Raw genomic sequence first — 17,478 nt, 5'->3', positions numbered from 1 at the left:
CAGATTTGTTATTTTTCTGTGTGCAAGACATAAAAATAAGCTAAAAAGTGGAGAGAGTCGTCATTTCAACCATGTTTTTAACATATCTGAATCAACAGATTGCATGTTTTTGTATTATTTACTAATTTTATTATGTTTTATTGCTATCATCCATTATCATATTTTTTACTTTGTTCATATTTATGGTATACATTATATTTTGTCTTTTTTTCATTCCACATTTTATTTTTCTCATTGTATATATTTTATTTTTCTGCCTTTATTCATCTGTTTTTATCTTTTGTTGACAGTGGTCATTGAGGACAGTAAATGAAGTATCTTACTCTACAGGGAAACACATTTGCTTTTTATGTGAAACAGTAAACATGTTGAATCTTTTGTGTGTGTATATATATTCTTTTGTTTCCTTCTTAACCAATCACATGGCTTCTAACATCAGCATGTCACTTTCCTCCTCCATCTGAACCCAGCTGCCAGCAGCACCTCTGCCTGAGGACAGCGGGCAGCCACCCACTGAAGCGGCAGTAACCAGGAGTGACAGCCAGTGGAGCGCAGAGAGGCCCAGACATCAGATGGTAAAAGGTAAATCATCTAGCATGCAACACGGTCAAAACTTTAACCTTCAGAGGATGTCAATCCAAAACCCCTGGAGGGTCCAGAGGAAACTGCATCCCATTAGAGCGGTCTCTCCTTTCAGAGGCGGCAGAATGCAGCCCCAAAGAAAAACTTGAAGTACATGTGATTTAACAGTGCAGCTCTCACCTCTGCAGCAGTGTCCACATGAATCCAGCAAAGGGCATTGATCTGAACTGAAGGTAAACCACCGTGGTGTGAGGTTTGAAACCCCCCTGCAGGTATTAAGTCCACCTGTTTGCTTATTGGAGGCATGAAAGCAAAAAAAGGTCAGCTCACACATGGGCCCAAAACACAGGTGATAATACAGAAAAATGTAGATGTGTTTCATACTCTTATGTGGTGTTTGATATTGAGTGGTACATGGAAGATATTTGGAGTATTTCCTATAAAATCGAAATCATGGTCTTTCCTTCATTCCTGGCTTTTCTGGTATTTGATAAGAGAGTCCAAAGGAAGGAAAATTACACCAGTTTCTTTTTTATGGCAGCAACTTGTAGCACGTGAAAAAGGAGTTAATCAGTGAGAAATACTGTTTTGACTTCTTTTAGATTGATGAATACTTAGAGAAATATTTTCTTGCCCTGTCTGTGGACTTTTCTCTAAAATTCATGCCAAAAAAAGAATATTTCCTCCCTTCTCCGCTCTGAATTCCTGCACATGGACAGCGTGTGGAGATATGCAGTGAATGAATCTGATTAGACCACTGGAGGAATCTGGTCGGTGGTCTTCAGCGGGGCGGGATGATCAGAGACAGACTGGAAGGGGGGCAGGGTGTGTGTGTGTGTGTGTGTGTAGCAGGGTGGGGGGTAGTGGACATGTTTACTATAGATAATGAACCAATCGGCGTGCGCCCAAGGGGGGTATGGGGGTGCCAGTTAGGGGAATGGGGGTCGCCCCCATCTTTCCTCCTCCAGAATGTGGGTCACTTCCCATCCTTGGGGGATTTTTGTCGTGTTTCCAAGGAACAATAACCCTCCTCTGCCCCCGCCCCCCCAAATCCCTTATCGAATCATTTATTCGTTAATGATGCTCCTAATTAAGCTGTGTGGTCTTGTTAGTGCTCTCCTGATGTCTTTATGAGCATAATCGCTATTATTCAGCTATTTCCTGAACCAATTATAGCCGTTTATATCTTGTGGGAAGATGATTTGAAGGCAGGAAGACTTCAATTTGTGAATCCCAGAGGAAATATTAAAAAGAAAAACAAAAAAACTGATGATTTTTTTGTCCATTTTAAGTCATTTGTTCAATAGATTTCACATAATACAGTCAGATTAACCCTACAACAAACCTCCGTCCTCTTAAAAATCCAGGTATTTCTTTTTCCCACATTGATTTGTTTCCACTCAGGATCCTCTCATCTTCCCTTGAATTCAAAGAAGCTCCACTGACCCACTCCCTCCATGTGCACGGTGTGGAAACGACCCCTTCCTGCTTTTCAGGTTAGGTCGTGACATTCTGGATTAGAATAAAAAACACAAGGAAAGGTCATGCACGGCCCAGGAGACTCAAGGATTGGCTTTAAGTGGTGGGTAACCCCCCCCTCAGGCGACCTGATCACAGCATGAAGAGCACTGGGGCGATAGTCGCTTCATACCTTCCTTTATCCCTTTGTCTGCACAAAAACAAGACTGAGCATCACACAAAGAGAATCACAATCCATGAAGGAGAAGTTTTCAGATTAGTAACTGCAAGTCAATTCATCTGCTGCACATAGTTTCACACATTTTTATCATTTCAGCTCTTAAGTCAGTTTTCCTGCTCTGATCGGTGAATATCCTCCTGGGAGGATAATGGTTGTAATTAGATCCAGGTCAGCTGACACAAACAGACACAGGACTGCTCTTTTTTAATGGGAAGTGACCACATGAATACACACATGATGCACAAAGATGTTCACTTTGGGGGAAGGGGTTGTGTCATATTTGTGCACTCTAAATGGACCCAGTTAATCCGCTGGTTGTGTGTTCAATCCGGAGCCTCAGGCTAGATTTAAGGTCTTTGGGCCTTTTGAGGTGATTGCCTACCCATCCTATATAAAGAATGACAGATATGTATTTTCAGGGCCGGTACTGATTATTAGTAGTCAAGGAGGCTGGTAATATTTTTTTACAATGCTTTAAAATACTGGTGATACAAGTTTGTATTATACAAACTGATACTTAACTTTGATTGATGGCTTTAAGCATATGTTTATCAAACAGCTCCCAGGTTCAGCAGCGTCTCCTATTAAGTTAAATGAACACTAATAAATAAATAGTTCCCTAAAGATGCTACAGTAAATTAAAGGTGTGAAAAAATATACTTTGACCTGTGATAAAATATTGATATTTCGATTCTTAATATCAGTGTTTTTTAAAGATAAAAATTAATATTTTAGGTGAGTTGGAAGTACAGTACATCTTCCGCACCTCCACTGCAGTAGATGGCGCTGAAGAGCTACTCTACTGAATGTTGCCCTTAAACTGTATAATAAATATAATCTTAGTTATTTCTAACTATTTTGTTCCTAAACTTGGTGATGTGGGTTTTGATGCCGTAAACCTCAATGTGTTGTCCATTTGAAGTTAAATTTTTACAGTGTAGTTGTCTGATAAAATAATAACCATAGTCATGTTTTGCGCAATATTTGATTTTTTATGAGTAACATTGGTTGCACCAAGTGACATTTATCAGTTTCACCATTTGACCACAACTTTCACCCAATAGTTGTTTTGCAACATTAGTTTAATGTCACAGTAGTTTAAATAACAAACTTGACAAGCTTTATGTTTTCAAGTTAAGTGTGTGTGTGTAAAACACTGCATTTGACTTTCTTTATTTTAACCACAATAAATAGAAAAGATGTTTTCAATCAAATAGTTAACTGTGTAGAATATCGCAATATATCACAGTATTGTGGAATTGTGATATTTTTGTATCGTGACGTGTATTGTGAGGTTCTTGCCAAAACTCAGCCCCACAGTAAATTAAGTTTTCCGAAGAATAACTCTATGTGTAACCAATTAGATCGTGGGACAATGCTAGAGACGGAGTAGTGACTGCAGACAGAGAAGCGCGTCTGTATCACAGCCGAAAAAAACCCATGGTTTTAAATTGATTTTCTTATCCGCTATCATAGTAACAAAGGAAGGCCGACGCTGATATGCTTCAAAATGCAGAATACTGGCACCTAATCCTCTAGTTACAACACACTCTCATTGTCCTGATTATCTTTTTCTGAATGCAATTTTGTTTACTCCTTTTTGCTATTTAGACTCAAGAACCACAAATTCTCTAATACTGACCAGATAAATCTAAACCCACGTTTGGTTTGTCTCTGTACAGTACGCATTTTGTGGCGTTTCCACTGAGTTATCCTGGGACAGATCCCCAGATAACCAAGACGAGCCGTTCCACTTTATGGGACCCTTTCTTATGTGTGCCAGACTGAACCGATCCGCTCTCAGAAGGTGGAGCTACAACACTGCAGACAATTGATTGGTCGAAAGAATCGTCTCTTACTCCGACAGCAGCTACATTTCTCCTGGTGGCTCACAGACTTCTCTGAAACAAAATTTGATTGTTCTTTGTATCAAAGAGCTACATGCCAATCACAGAGAGGACGAAATGCTGCATGTCCTCTGCGTTTTTCTTCTTCATTGGATTTATTAGCGGGGTAAACTGTGTCGCGCTGCTACGGCGTCACGCTATTGTTTAACAACTGTGGCTTTCGGCATCCGGCTTACACATCACCTTCCACGAGACGGCACAGTTTTGCTGTGGAAACGCAAACGGGATCAGGCTTAACTGAGCCAAATCATGCCAAACTGCATTCGGCTGTGACGTTTGAGAACCGAAAACTCAGTTTACCGGCGTCTATATGAAACCATGAAACCAGAGTTTTCAGAAAATATCGTTTTTAGTGACATAAAGCTGTGGTTTCATGTGGATGGCAGGCCTAAACTTATACAAATTTACACCCAGCTCCGCGTGGGCATGGCCTAAGATCCATGTGATATTGTGCGTGAGTTTTTTTTACATGAAGTTTGTCCCTGCTTGTTTGTAGCTGATGCTGTTAGCTCCTCAAACAAGAGCTGTGTTTATTTACCTGCAGACTGTGTGATCCCGTAGTTAGATGTTGCACAAAAATGATCCAAATTTTTTCCGTCTTTCTGTGTTTTTTCTTTTTAAAACAGTCGGCAACTGGTGAGCGTAACATATCGCAGGAATTTTGATCTGGATCATGATGCATGTTGGGTTTGTTTTTGTGCTCTTTGAGTGCACACCAAAGTCTGTGGTGTTAATCCATGAGTAAACCGGTGCCAGCGGCAAACATCTCACCTTAAAAGAGGGCACCAGGCCGCAGCAGCTCCAACAATCCCTCATTAAAAACAAGCCACAGTCATGGATACTGCCTGTGAACCCTTTCTGCCCCCAGTCACCCTCCTTTCTCACACTCACACCTCCTCACACATACATTCACATTTGTTTGACCAATTGCACTCATTCACACATACTCTTGGTCATGCTTCCTTGTACCCTCATCCCTTCAGTTCAAAGGGAGGAGGAAGAGGAGGAGGAGGAGGAGGTGGTGGCAGTGAGGGGCGAGGTACCAGTCGTTGGGAGTAACTGAAAAGCTGGAGCATTTTTTAAAACCGGCCTCGCCGCCTCTGTGACCTAAAACCCGTCGAACATCACACAGATCCACATCAAGGGGAAGGATTGGGAGATCAGACCAATCAGGCAGCTCGTTAGCCCGGCTTGCTAATCGCTCCATCGCTGAGCATTTCTCTACCTGTCCATCCTGAACGCAATCAGCTCACCACCGCTGCCACTCAGCTTTACACCAAGGGCCGCCTTTGGAAAAGCTGGTTGTTTTGAATGTTGTACAAGTCGCAAAGTGTCGGCGTGCAAGGAGGCGGAGTCTGGGTGATGTTTTTTAGGGGGAGGGTGTTTTAAAAGTAAGCCCAAAGCAGTCTCTGTTGCAATTATCTCACTTTGCTGCACTCGCAGAATGCTTGACCTGCTTCTCAGCATCGATATGGCACATTTCTCAGGGCGAGGAGGGGGCGGCACAGAGGATCTACGTGGGAGTGTGTGTGTGTGTGTGTGTGTGTGAAGGAGGGATCCTTCTGACTGAGCATGTGTGTGGAAAAATAAGTACGAGTGTGATAGTGTGTGGATTATTTTTACCTGTCATCCGCCTCGTTGTGGCACTGAAGCCGTGAGAGCTGATTTCCCGCTGGGTGGGCGACGAAGAGGTGAAGAGGTTGGAAAGGAGGCAAAGTTGATGTTGGCTGGTTCACCTCATCACAAGACCAGAATACAAAGAAAACACTGAATACCTACTCGTACTGTTCAGAAGCAGGATATCACTAAAATACTCACTTTCTGAAGCCAAATTACCTGCATGGTTAGATACCACCAGCGATGAGGAAAAACTGATATCTTTGGACTTTGTGTGAACTTATCGTCAGAGTACCAGAGCAATAGAGAAAGAATTTACTTCTTTAAAATCCTCTGGTCTGCAGCACAGGCCGAGTTCAGCCTCTAAATCCATCAGGCAATTGATTTTTATTGGCAAAGTGGCCTCGTTGGAACCACATCCTGCTCGAGACAATAAAAGAGCACCTGAAAATTTTCCATTACATACAGTGGGGAAAATAAGTATTGAACGGGTCAACTTTTTTTCTCATGACATTCATTTCCAAAGATGCAATTCAAGCAAAATTTCTGCTCAAATAATCCACACATGAGAAGAACTCACAACGTTCAGGTCCATAAATAATGATTATGGTGAATTAAGTACGATAACACAGGAAAAAAGTATTGAACACGCTAACTGAGACTCATCTAATACTTAGTGGAGAAGCCTTTGTTTGCAATGACAGCTTCCAGAAGCTTCTTGTATGTTTGAACTAATGGCCCACACTGCTCAGGTGTGATTTTGGCCCATTCCTCTGCACAGATTGTCTTTAAATCTGGAATATTCTTTGCTGCCCTCTGGTGAACCCTTTTCTTTACTTCTTTCCACAAATGTTCAGTTGGATTGAAGTCAGGTGATTGACTAGGCCGTTCTAACAGATTGATTTTCTGTTTTTTGAAACCATTTGAGAGTCAACTTTGCCGAGCAAATAAATGTGATGAGAAAAAAGTTGAAGCGTTCGATACTTATTTTCACCACTGTATATCTTTCAAATTTTTGTTTTTATTTTCACTTTTATTTGTTTTTTTAATAATTTTGGCAGTTTTGGTCCCCCATATGCTCGGGGCACCGAAGTCTTAAAAGTCTGGGCACGCCCCTGTTTGTCACCTGGTGCCTCGTTGTAGCCTACGTTATGTTGCTCTGCTCCTTAATGCGAATCTCTTTCCTCCTTCATGTTGTTTACGTTTGTGTCGCTGGCTGCTATTACACCTGAGTTGTCCTCATGCTGATGATAAATACGCGACTCCAATCACTCCCTGAGACGCAATAAAAAAGCAGATAGATTTTTACAAGAAAATAGAAAGAACAGTAATGCACAGGGACTTGGATAAGTAACTTTAATCTGATACTGGTTTGGAAATAGTAACGTGTTAGAGTAGTGGTCAAATCAGAGTGATCACTGGTCTGTCGGCTTTGTTTCAGATGTTTTAGGAGAAATGATTAATTCTCTGCCGCTAAATCCACCATCCCTGAATCCCTTGGTGCCAGTCGAGTTTTGAATACACAAAAACAGAAACAAGCTTCTTCTGTGTCATCCCAGTTTTATTGAAAAATCCTGCAGCAGTGATTCATCCTTCTTCCTGTCAGCGCCCAGAGAAATGAAGAACTGCATCTTGACTTGAAAAGGACTTCGACCGCCACAAAAACACATCCTCTGATGGATTTTGAAACTGCTACAAACCAGAGAAACCTCGAGACCACAAGCTGACTTAGTTATGAAGTTATTAATGTGTGAACATGAAGGATCAGTACCGAGAAGCCTTCACAGCTCCCCCTGCACACAATATATTTCAACTCCCGAGCCAGAAAAGTTGCAGCTTTAATGGAAATCTCGAGCCAATTTGGACTCGCTGCTCGGGTACGACGCCAATTTTCCTTTCATTTGTCTCCTCAGCCCTGGCGTGATCTATCAAACCCCCCTCTGCACCAGGTGTGTGTGTGTGTGTGTGTGCGCGTTGCAGTACAGTTAGAGTGTTTACTGTAAATCCAATGCAATTTAAAACAACAGCGTGATGAATAACTGGGACTTTGGCTTTGGGTATCACAACAAAGAGCAGCTTGGGAGACAAATATTGGTTTTAACAGCGTCTTCTTTTGAAGCTCTCAACTTCTGAAATTTCCAGGCAGAGCTTTGAAGCAGCTTAACCAGAAAGAGATTATCCCCGCCAGAGAGGCCAGGTGTGTGTCTTCTGTCTCTGCTTTTCAGCGCAGGTCAACGTGCGCCTGATTCAGCAAGTGTCATCGCTTGTTTCTCGCCGTCAACATGTCGAAAGGTGAAAGAACTCCTGTTTCTAAAATGTGCAGAAATTTACTCCTTTACTTGATTATCAACCCCTTAAAAGGAACACATCGTGCAGCACTGAGCTCCAACTACTCGCAGCCTGAGTAGATACATGGAAAGTCTGAGTTTCACCCTTTTCAAGGAGTTAAAATGTTTTTCTTTGGCCTGTGAAAATCAAAATATGGAGCACTCCAACAATCCATCGACTTTCTCCCAATTATCTGAGGGCTGTGAGGTTAGCTGGCTGAGACCTCCCAGTCCGCTCCGAGGTTTTCCAGCTCATCTTCAGGGATCTGGAGCCAGATGAGATACATTATCTGTGCGGCATGTTCTGAGTCCACCGCCCGGTTTTCTACCAGTCGGCAAAGCCCGTAAAACCACGAAAAGAGGCATCCAGGAGGCATCCTAATCAGAGGAGCAGATCAGCACAGCGAGGAGAAGAGGTCTAAACTCCAACCCTGTCTGGACGTTTGAGCTCTCGACATGAGGTCTGAGCCAAACCACCCTGAGAGGAATGATTGAGTCGGCTTATATCTACCATCTCATCGCTACAAGCAACAAATCAGCCTGACATTGTGTCCTAACAGCCAAACAGTGATAAGATTTTCCAACTTGACAGCATCAGAAAGGATTGATCTGACCTCCATCTGACAAAAAAGTATTTAAAAAGGCTTCTTCTCTTCAGGAGAGACTAGGGCCCATATACATATTCGGTCATTACACTGCAAAAACTGAAATCTTATCAAGTGTTTTTGTCTTATTTTCAGTAGAAAATTCCTTTTTAGACTCAATATGAGCCAAATTCACATGACCAATCCAGAAAAATGTCTTGTTTTAAGTTATTCAAGGACAAAAATGAGGTCTGAATTGCTCGTAACCAGTAAAAAAATCTGCCAATGGAACAAGAGAAAAGTTACTTGTATTAAGACATTGTTCTAGTGTCAAGGAAATTTTCAAGCAATTTTTCTTGTTCCATTGGCAGATTTTTTTACTGGTTACAAGCTATTTAAACCTCATTTTTGTACTCTGATAACTTGAAACAAGACATTTTTCTGGATTGAGAAGTTGAAAGTGGCTCATATCAAGTATAATATAATATGATTTTACTTAAAAAAAAAAAAAAGACAAAAACACTTGATAAGGTTTCAGTTTTGTGCAGTGCAAACAAGACGATCCGAATGTTTGGCTGCAGCGTTAGCCGTATGCATGAATGCAAACAATCAGCCAGTTAATTAATTACACCATGAAAGAGACTCAGGTGCAGATTACGTCATAATTAAGAGGAACCTCCTGGAAAACCCCATCAAACAAAGTCAAACTGAGCATGCCTACCACTCAAACAGCAATAAACCTGGCGAGCAGAAACAGTGTGACCAGGGATGGGTACCGAGTTAGATACTTTTATAGGTACTGACCGAATTCAGTCAAAAGTACTGGGTACCGATTCATATAAAATCAAATGGTACCATGTTTAGGTACCTAAACGCATCCTTGTGACTGTGAGGGAGTGGATGAATGGGTGATTTTCTATGCTGGAAATGAACACAACATTGCAAGGTTATATAGTGGCGAATGTATATGTTAAATTGAAAAAAATTGAGATTTTATTATTAAACAAATTTATATTTATTACCACATAAACACAAAAAAAGTACAGATATCGATTGCCAGGTACCGGGCATTGGTACCGTATCATTCAAATGTGAAAGGTACCCATCTCTAAGTGTGACAGACAGAAGATCAAGACAAAAAAATTTCAGCTGGAGGAATTGAGATTTTAGTACAAGAAAACACAAACAGCTGCTATCATTGAGTCAATCAGTTAAACAAAGAGAAAGAGAAAGTTTGGCGAGCTTGAACAGAGAAGATGTGTGTGGTGTTTCCGAGCGCACAGTAGAAAACCTGAATAATATCATCAGTAATATGAAAGCTGTTTTGTGAAACAAGCGCTGCAGCAACTCCAACATTTCACCACAAACATCTTGGAAGGACCCAGACGTATAAAAGCAAAGAGCGAATCAAACGTGCCTCGCCAGTTTGAGACTTTGATTTTCTCCCTTATCTCATCTGCTCTCATCTTGACAAGCCTGTAGAATACTGGGAGAGTGTTGTCTGGTCAGATGAGACCAAAACTGAACTTTTGGGCTGTCATACTACAGACCATGTTTGGAGGAGAAATGGCACATCAGCCAAAAAACACTACACCAACAGTGAAGTTTGGAGGTGGAAGCATCATGGCATGGGGTTGTTTCTCATCTCATGGTGTTGGCAAACTTCATATAACTGACGGAGCAATGAATGGAGCCATGTATGGGGAAATTCTTGATCTGAATCTGCTGCCATCCACCAGGATGATGAAGATGAGACGTGGCTGGACCTTCCAGCAGGACAACCATCCAAAACACACGGCAAAGTTGACTCTCAAATGGTTTCAAAAACAGAAAATCAATCTGTTAGAATGGCCTAGTCAATCACCTGACTTCAATCCAACTGAACATTTGTGGAAAGAAGTAAAGAAAAGGGTTCACCAGAGGGCACCAAAGAATATTCCAGATTTAAAGACAATTTCTTTTCATGTGTGGATTATTTGAGTTAATACCAATGTCTGGGAGAAATTTAGTTTGAATTGCAGCTTTGGAAATAAATGCGATAAGAAATAAGTTCAATACTTATTTTCCCCACTGTACATTTATGTTTACAATACTGGAGTTGTGCTCCTCTCTGCTATCGTCATCTCTCCTTCCTCCCCTCCTTTTTGGCAGATGCTGAGTCTCTATTATCAGCCCTCTTGCTGTGTGTCACTGCAGACAAACAATGACAGAAATGCCACCAGCTGCCAAAACCGCAGCCGTAATTACTCCCCCTGACGAAGCAGGAGGCTGCACCGCTTTCCTGTCAGTCACAGCCACGCTCAGCCGTGACACTGACTGTGCAGGAACACCTGGGTGAACGTCTGAGGTGATGAAAGGCTGAAGTGGTTGTGAAAACTAGCGACAAGCCACGAGTGCAGTCGTGACCCTGTAATCTGGGGAAGCTGCAGAGGAAATGACTGACATGATGACTTCCTGAAATCTTAGATTTGTAGTTTCAAGATCATAAAGTGTTGTCTCTTTTCTCTTAAGGCTAAGTTGTGCAAGACGGCAACAACAGTCCAGGCTGCAAGAATGTCAGTCCTTGAATGTAAAAAAGCAGCTGTAACAGATCTGTTTGGATCAAGCTCTCAAACCTTCACTGACACATTTTTGTCACTTCAACCTTTTATTGTGATGAATTCTTCAAGTGCTCTTTAATACCAGACGTCTGAGTCGCTCTGATTAAGAACAAAGGAATGAGAAGCATCTGAAGCATCAATGAACAGTTTGTAGTACTACAAATATTTATCACAACCTTTGATGGGTCATTTGGATTAAACCTGACAGCTTGTTTTTTCTTTGGATGCTTCTGTCGTAACCTGAAAATAACTGATGGACCCAGCAGAGCTCTTATGTTTGACTGACTCAGCGTCATGACTTACAGAAACACTCGTAGAGTCCTGCCCTCTGAGTTCCTTCATCCTGACTCCTCTGACGCCCTCTCCTCCTCCTCCCAAACCTCAGCCTTTAAGAGTCATTCAGATAAGCTCCTCTGAAACCAAATTATCAATCCACAAATATTCACTCAACTCTTCTGCTCTTCGTTTCTGACTGAGTTCTTGTTTTTACGTAGCTGATTTTTTTGCTTTTTTTGTAAAACTGATTTTGAGTAGCATGGAAGGTGAAGCATGAAGCATGTTGATTATTTACAAACCAAACTCACCATTTAAAGGGGCAGTGAGGAGTTTCTAAAGGTCCCATATTTTAGTGAAATTTGTGGGTCTTTGTCTTTCCCCCCAGCCCACAAAATGTGATATTTAATGACCAAACCTGTTCGTAGTAGAGCTTGTGAATGTAAAATCCTGACCTAAAACGAGCTGTTTGGATTTTGGGGATTTGCCGACGTCAGCGATTCCCTTTTTTGACCAATCAGGAGCAAGTCTGACCTGATTGGTCCACCCAAGAAGATACCCCGGAACCCGCTCGCCGCCCACTCCCCTCCCTCTCCAGCAGGGAGGAGAATGCCAAAGTTGAAGAGCCATCACTGCTCAGTTTATTGGCTGTAAACAGCCACATAGTTCCATGCACAAGCTTCCCATCTCAGAAGAAGACAGACTAAGTGTCTAGAGTTCATATATGAAGGAAATGTTCCAGCTACACTCAGTAAAACTGTGCATGTGTGTGCTAGTCACTTCACGGCCGACTGCTTTTCACACTTGGGACAGTCCAACAGAGGGCTAGCCAATAGACTGGTCCTGAATCCAGGCGCATTACCAACCATCCTCCAACAAACCTGGGACCCTGGAAATGTGAGTATTTTAAATGCTGTGTGCTGTGGAGCAGATGGAAGAGCTTTTCCTCAGTGTCCCCCCTGTCTCTGTGTTAGCTTCAGGATGCTAACTTTAGCTGCAGTTAGCCTGTTGTTTTAGCCTGTAATGTTACGGTAAACGAGCTTCTCTGTTTTCTAAACATTGTGCACTCGGAGCTCATGGTGCCGCCACGCCCACTAAATCAGAGCGTTCTGAACAGAGGGGCTATGAGAGCCTGGAAACAATGCTGCTGTGCTTGATTTATTGACTTTTTGGACCAAAACATGTTCCTACCATTTCATGAAGACATCAATGATCAATATTAAACTGCAGAAAAGGAGCAGAATATGGGAGCTTTAAGCAATCTTGAAAAAAGCCTTAACTGTCAGACAAAAAAAGGAGAGAAGATCAGAAGAAAGCCAAACAGGAGAGTGAAAGAGCACGAGCTAAAGGCTAAAACATGAGCCAACTCGGAGTACCAGGCTGCCAGAAGCGCGACATATAGCTGGCTACTAAACTATCAATCACTAAAAAAATCTATAAAAAGATTTGATCTTCATTCATTTCCAAAACAAACACACCCCTTGTTCAGAGTCGAGGCTTCATGACAGTGTGGATGTGATTCCAGCCAAATGTGTCACTAGAGTCCACTTCAGATCCTCCTCACAGCCTCTTAAAGTCTGAAAGAAGACAAGAACATGAGCTACTTAACCTCACATCTCTTTATTGCTCCTCTCTTCCATCTTTTCTCTACATCTAATTTCATCTCCTCCTTGACCCGTTTGCTCTCTCCGTCTCTGCAGTCACGTTTCATATGTTCCCATAAAAGGGCCTTCATCACCCACTGGCACTGGCGTAATCACTAACACGGCTAACATGACTCCAGCAGACGTTTCCCTCGCGTTAATTTCCCAGTGCCCTCCTCTGGATGCTAGCTCCGGGCTCTACACATGTTGTACTCGTGTTGACATTAGCCACATAAGTGCAAAGGGAACACATTGCTCTGCAGCGTGACAGCAACGCACATGCCTACAGAGTCCAGCGTATGTGTGTCAGTGAGTGTGTGTTTGACTCAGAGGGATGGGTGTCAGTTTAATGAAAAGATCAACAGCAGGATACTCTCTGGGTTAAACAGACGCTTCTGTCTGTTTGATGAAGCACCAACAGCTCACGCTTCTTCCTGACGTCATGCTCACAGAGGGTTTGCTGCACAGGATGTTGATTCATGAAAGGAGGAGGAGAGGAAGTATTTGACCTGTGAAATGATCACTTAGCATCAAACATATCCGTTTCTAAATTACCGGAAACTTCCCTACTTTAGCTTTGAAGTAGTTAGGATATAAAAAATCTTCAAATTAATCACTTAGATGTAATAACTTCTGTGTTTTCTTTCTGAAAGCTGATTTAACAGTTTAACAGCAGGCCTCAAAGGAGCACCAACTCCAAGCCTGCTCAGGGAAGCAGCTCTAGATGCTACAACCAGCTAACAGATATGTCCAGAGTTTTAAGATGCTGTCTCATCACTCCTTAGTTTCTGCACGTGAAGTTAATCCTCGCAGAGTGATGAGGTCAGACTCAAGACGCCAAACACAAACAGCGATCGCTCTGCAGTTTCGGTGAAGTTTCAGTTTCAGTTTTGGTTGCGTCATTTAAAGCTCCTGGAAAGGAAAACATGCTTTGTTTGATCTCTAGTTCCTAAGAGGAGAATTTCATTTTCCACTCTGTCAACATTTTTTAAAGATTAGATTTCAGTTTTGTTTGTATTTAAGGGTCATGGATATGTGTTTTTCAAACAAAACTTCCAATGCAGTAATCATTGAAAAACTGCAGGAATTAAATCAGCCTAAGCTAACACTGCTACGTCATCATTGAAACAAGAATGAAAACGTTTATTAGCATCAAATAGTTCAGAAAATGAACACTTGGACAAAACTCGGCATGATGAAGATCAACAACTGTGACTGAAAACATGTTTAAGATACAGTTTCATGCATGTCGTTTGGTTAATATGGAGGTTGGTTTACAAACTATACGAGTCAGTAGGAGGAGCTCTGACGTTTCCGGTCCAGCTTCGCTCTGTTGCATGTTTACTCATCTGTCGACTGACACCAGCTACGTGTTTATCCTGGTGCTAATGGTGCGTTCCATTTGTATTTGGAAGTCGCAATTTCCAAAGTCCAAGTGGGATATTTCAACTGTAACGCCCCCTGGAGTTGGAATTTCCAACTGGGAAATCTGGGGATCCACACCACACTGGAAAAAACTGAAATCTTATGAAGTGTTTTCTTATCATTATTAGTAGAAAAATGTCTTTTTAGACTCAAAATGAGCCACATTCACCTGACCAGTTCAGAAAAATGTCTTATTTCAAGTTAAAACAAACAAAAAAGTAAAAAAAAAAAAAAAAAAAAGCGAATGAAACAAGAGAAAAGTAACTTGTATTTAGACATTATTCTAGTTTCAAGCAATTTTTCGGTCAAATTTTTCTTGTCCCATTGGCAGATTTTTTTTTTACTTGTTTCAAGCAATTCAGACCTCATTTTTGTGTTTTAATAACTTAAAAAAAAGATGTATTTCTGGACTGATCAGTTGAATGTGGCTCATATCAAGTATAACAAGACAATTTTTTTACTTTAAATAAGACAAAAACACGATAAGATAAGATTTTGTTTTTTCCATCAAAGATGGCTGCCCCCAGTGTAAACAGTAATTAAGCCCCATTATGTTTACTTTAGCATTTCTGACCAGTGTTTGTTGCAATAAATCAGCCGTATGCGCAGTATTTGGATGTTTATGTACAGAAATGTTGCTGCTGTGGTAAGTTTTTCTGACTTGGCAGCTGGAACGCTTTGAACTCAAAGATGACGTCATTCCCACTCTCCACTTCTCAGTGCATCACAATAATCACAGACCGAGGAGTTTCCTCAATTCCCGCTTTTTGTTCATGTTGGGCTCTAAAACCTCAAACCTATTGACTCCTGGTCTGGCTCTGCTAATTTCGTCGGTTTGTTGTTGTAGTCGAGCTAAAAACAATCTGATTTTGACACAGTTTTTTTTTTCTAAGATCACTGGGCATATTTAGATGGTTTCCATGCACAACTTCCTGTCCCGCTTGATCTGCTTTAGTGCCAATTAGGAGGCTTGTATCAAAGAAACTGTATCAGGACATCCCTGCTAGGGATGTTTTTGACGTCCCATTTTTTATGATATATTTTGCCGATACCGATCCAATACGATATCTTTCTCTTATAAATCTTGTACTCCATTGACTCTGTTGTATATGACAAATCATATTTATTGTATTAAAGTGAGCCCTGTTGGTGCCTCCTCGAGGAACACTCACTTTACAAATGTTGCAAGACGCTGTTTTACTATCATTGCTTCCCAAAGAGAAGCAGTCCCACACAGTGGACATGTTTGAAACGTGGTTTGATTTACAGCAGCCGTAAAAAACATGTGAAAACTGATTGGTCTGGATCATGTAACGAAATCCAATGCTATCTGATCCTCCAAAAAGGAGCCTTATTGGGCGCTGATACCGATCAGTGTATCGGATCGGGACATCTCTAGTATCTGCTGCAACCTGCTGGAGCAGGGAAGCAGCCGGGCTGCAACAGAGAGGATCCAGTGCGAGTCTGATCCAGTGTTGGGGCTGAGCGGAGTAGGCCCAGTTTTGTCTTCACCTTTTGGGAGCTGTCATGCTGTCCATCTTTCATATCCTGTGGTTAAAAAGTGATTCTGGTTTGTGGATAAACTCAGCTAAAGTTGTTTCTTTGCTGATTCCAGTTGATGAATTACACGCATTAAGCAGCCTCGATAGCATCGTCGTATTATTTTTGAATTAATGACCTCCATCGTGCAAAATCAGCTGGAATTCATGCATTCGTTAATCCACTCTGAATTCTCCTTCATTCTCTTCCAAGGCCTTCAGTGTCCATTAGTCTGAGGAGAAGCATGAGCCAGCCGGATCGGGCCCACACCCTCCCTGTTTACTCTGACATTAACGACTTGTCCCTCGCTGAAGCCTCGCCGCGGTCGTCCACACATGGAACTGATTCTGCTCAGAGCAACAACACTGCGACCGCCTGCTGGATCGCTCTGTCGGCATCGTCCTGTAAAACAATCTGTTTCCAGGGCAACAGGTGGAGACGTCCACGAGCTGAGCAGGAGCAGGAGTTGATTATAAGCGGAAAATAATTGTAAAAGAGAGCGCGAAGGCCAAGGAGAAACACAGTACGGATGACATCAGTGTCCACACGTGCACATGATCTCGAAATAGAGTCATTGTGTTTGTCTTGGCCGGCTTATCTGCAAATGCTATTATCAGACCTTTGTTAAAAGCTTGTGTCAAAACGTGAGATGTTGCAGATATCATCTTGCACATGCCGGGAAAACTGTTTATAGAATGATTAAATGAGCCCGAGGTATTAATACAGCCAAGGCTTTACAGACGCTCCGCTTTACATTGCAACACCACTTGACTGGCTCGGGGTGTTTACACAGAAACGACGACAGAAAAAAAGAAAAGCTTTGGAAAAACACTGAGTGTCTGCTATCGTAAAATCTCCCCGGTTCTGAAAATATTTGAGCAAAGTGCGGCTTTTTCCTGGTGTGTCTTTACTTTGCTTCTCCACGTGGAACGAGGGGCCGCTGCCTGTATAATGTAACGTCAGATTCAAGGTACCGTCTCGCTTGAATCTAGGTCAGGAACGTGCTGCAGAGTGCAATATAAACACTTTGCTGCAATCGGTGCCTGTGTGACCACATTCCTCGATTGTCTGCGCTCTCACGTTGTTGTAATCCCTTATTTAAACCTCAAGATGACAAAAATCTCAGAGTGTAATTCACCCAGCATATCTGACATGCCTTTAAGAGCTGAGAGGAACTGGTACGTGACTTCTCTTTCGTTGTTTCTAAACCCTTTGTTATGTGCGTACAGTAATGATGCAATCACAACCAGCACAAGCTGCACTTTGAGGAATTTTACACACA

The 17,478-nt window shown here is 41.9% G+C and overlaps 1 protein-coding gene across 2 annotated transcripts in view; it reads left to right on the top strand.

Annotated features, from left to right (window-relative positions):
* The window catches only part of LOC141807965 (rho GTPase-activating protein 20-like), a 172,813-nt gene that overhangs the window by 1,196 nt on the left and 154,139 nt on the right, over window positions 1–17,478 (top strand). For both annotated transcript variants that reach the window (XM_074694181.1, XM_074694180.1), the window contains exon 2: window positions 471–582. The gene's annotated coding sequence lies outside the window, so the exon portion shown is untranslated. The remainder of the gene's footprint in view (window positions 1–470; window positions 583–17,478) is intronic.

This window comes from Halichoeres trimaculatus, unplaced genomic scaffold, assembly GCF_033239565.1.
Source record: "Halichoeres trimaculatus isolate MK-OKI-2021-1 unplaced genomic scaffold, fHalTri1.1 fHalTri1_scaffold_19, whole genome shotgun sequence".
Taxonomy (NCBI): Eukaryota; Metazoa; Chordata; class Actinopteri; order Labriformes; family Labridae; genus Halichoeres; species Halichoeres trimaculatus.
This window is presented reverse-complemented; position numbering and strand designations above follow the sequence as displayed.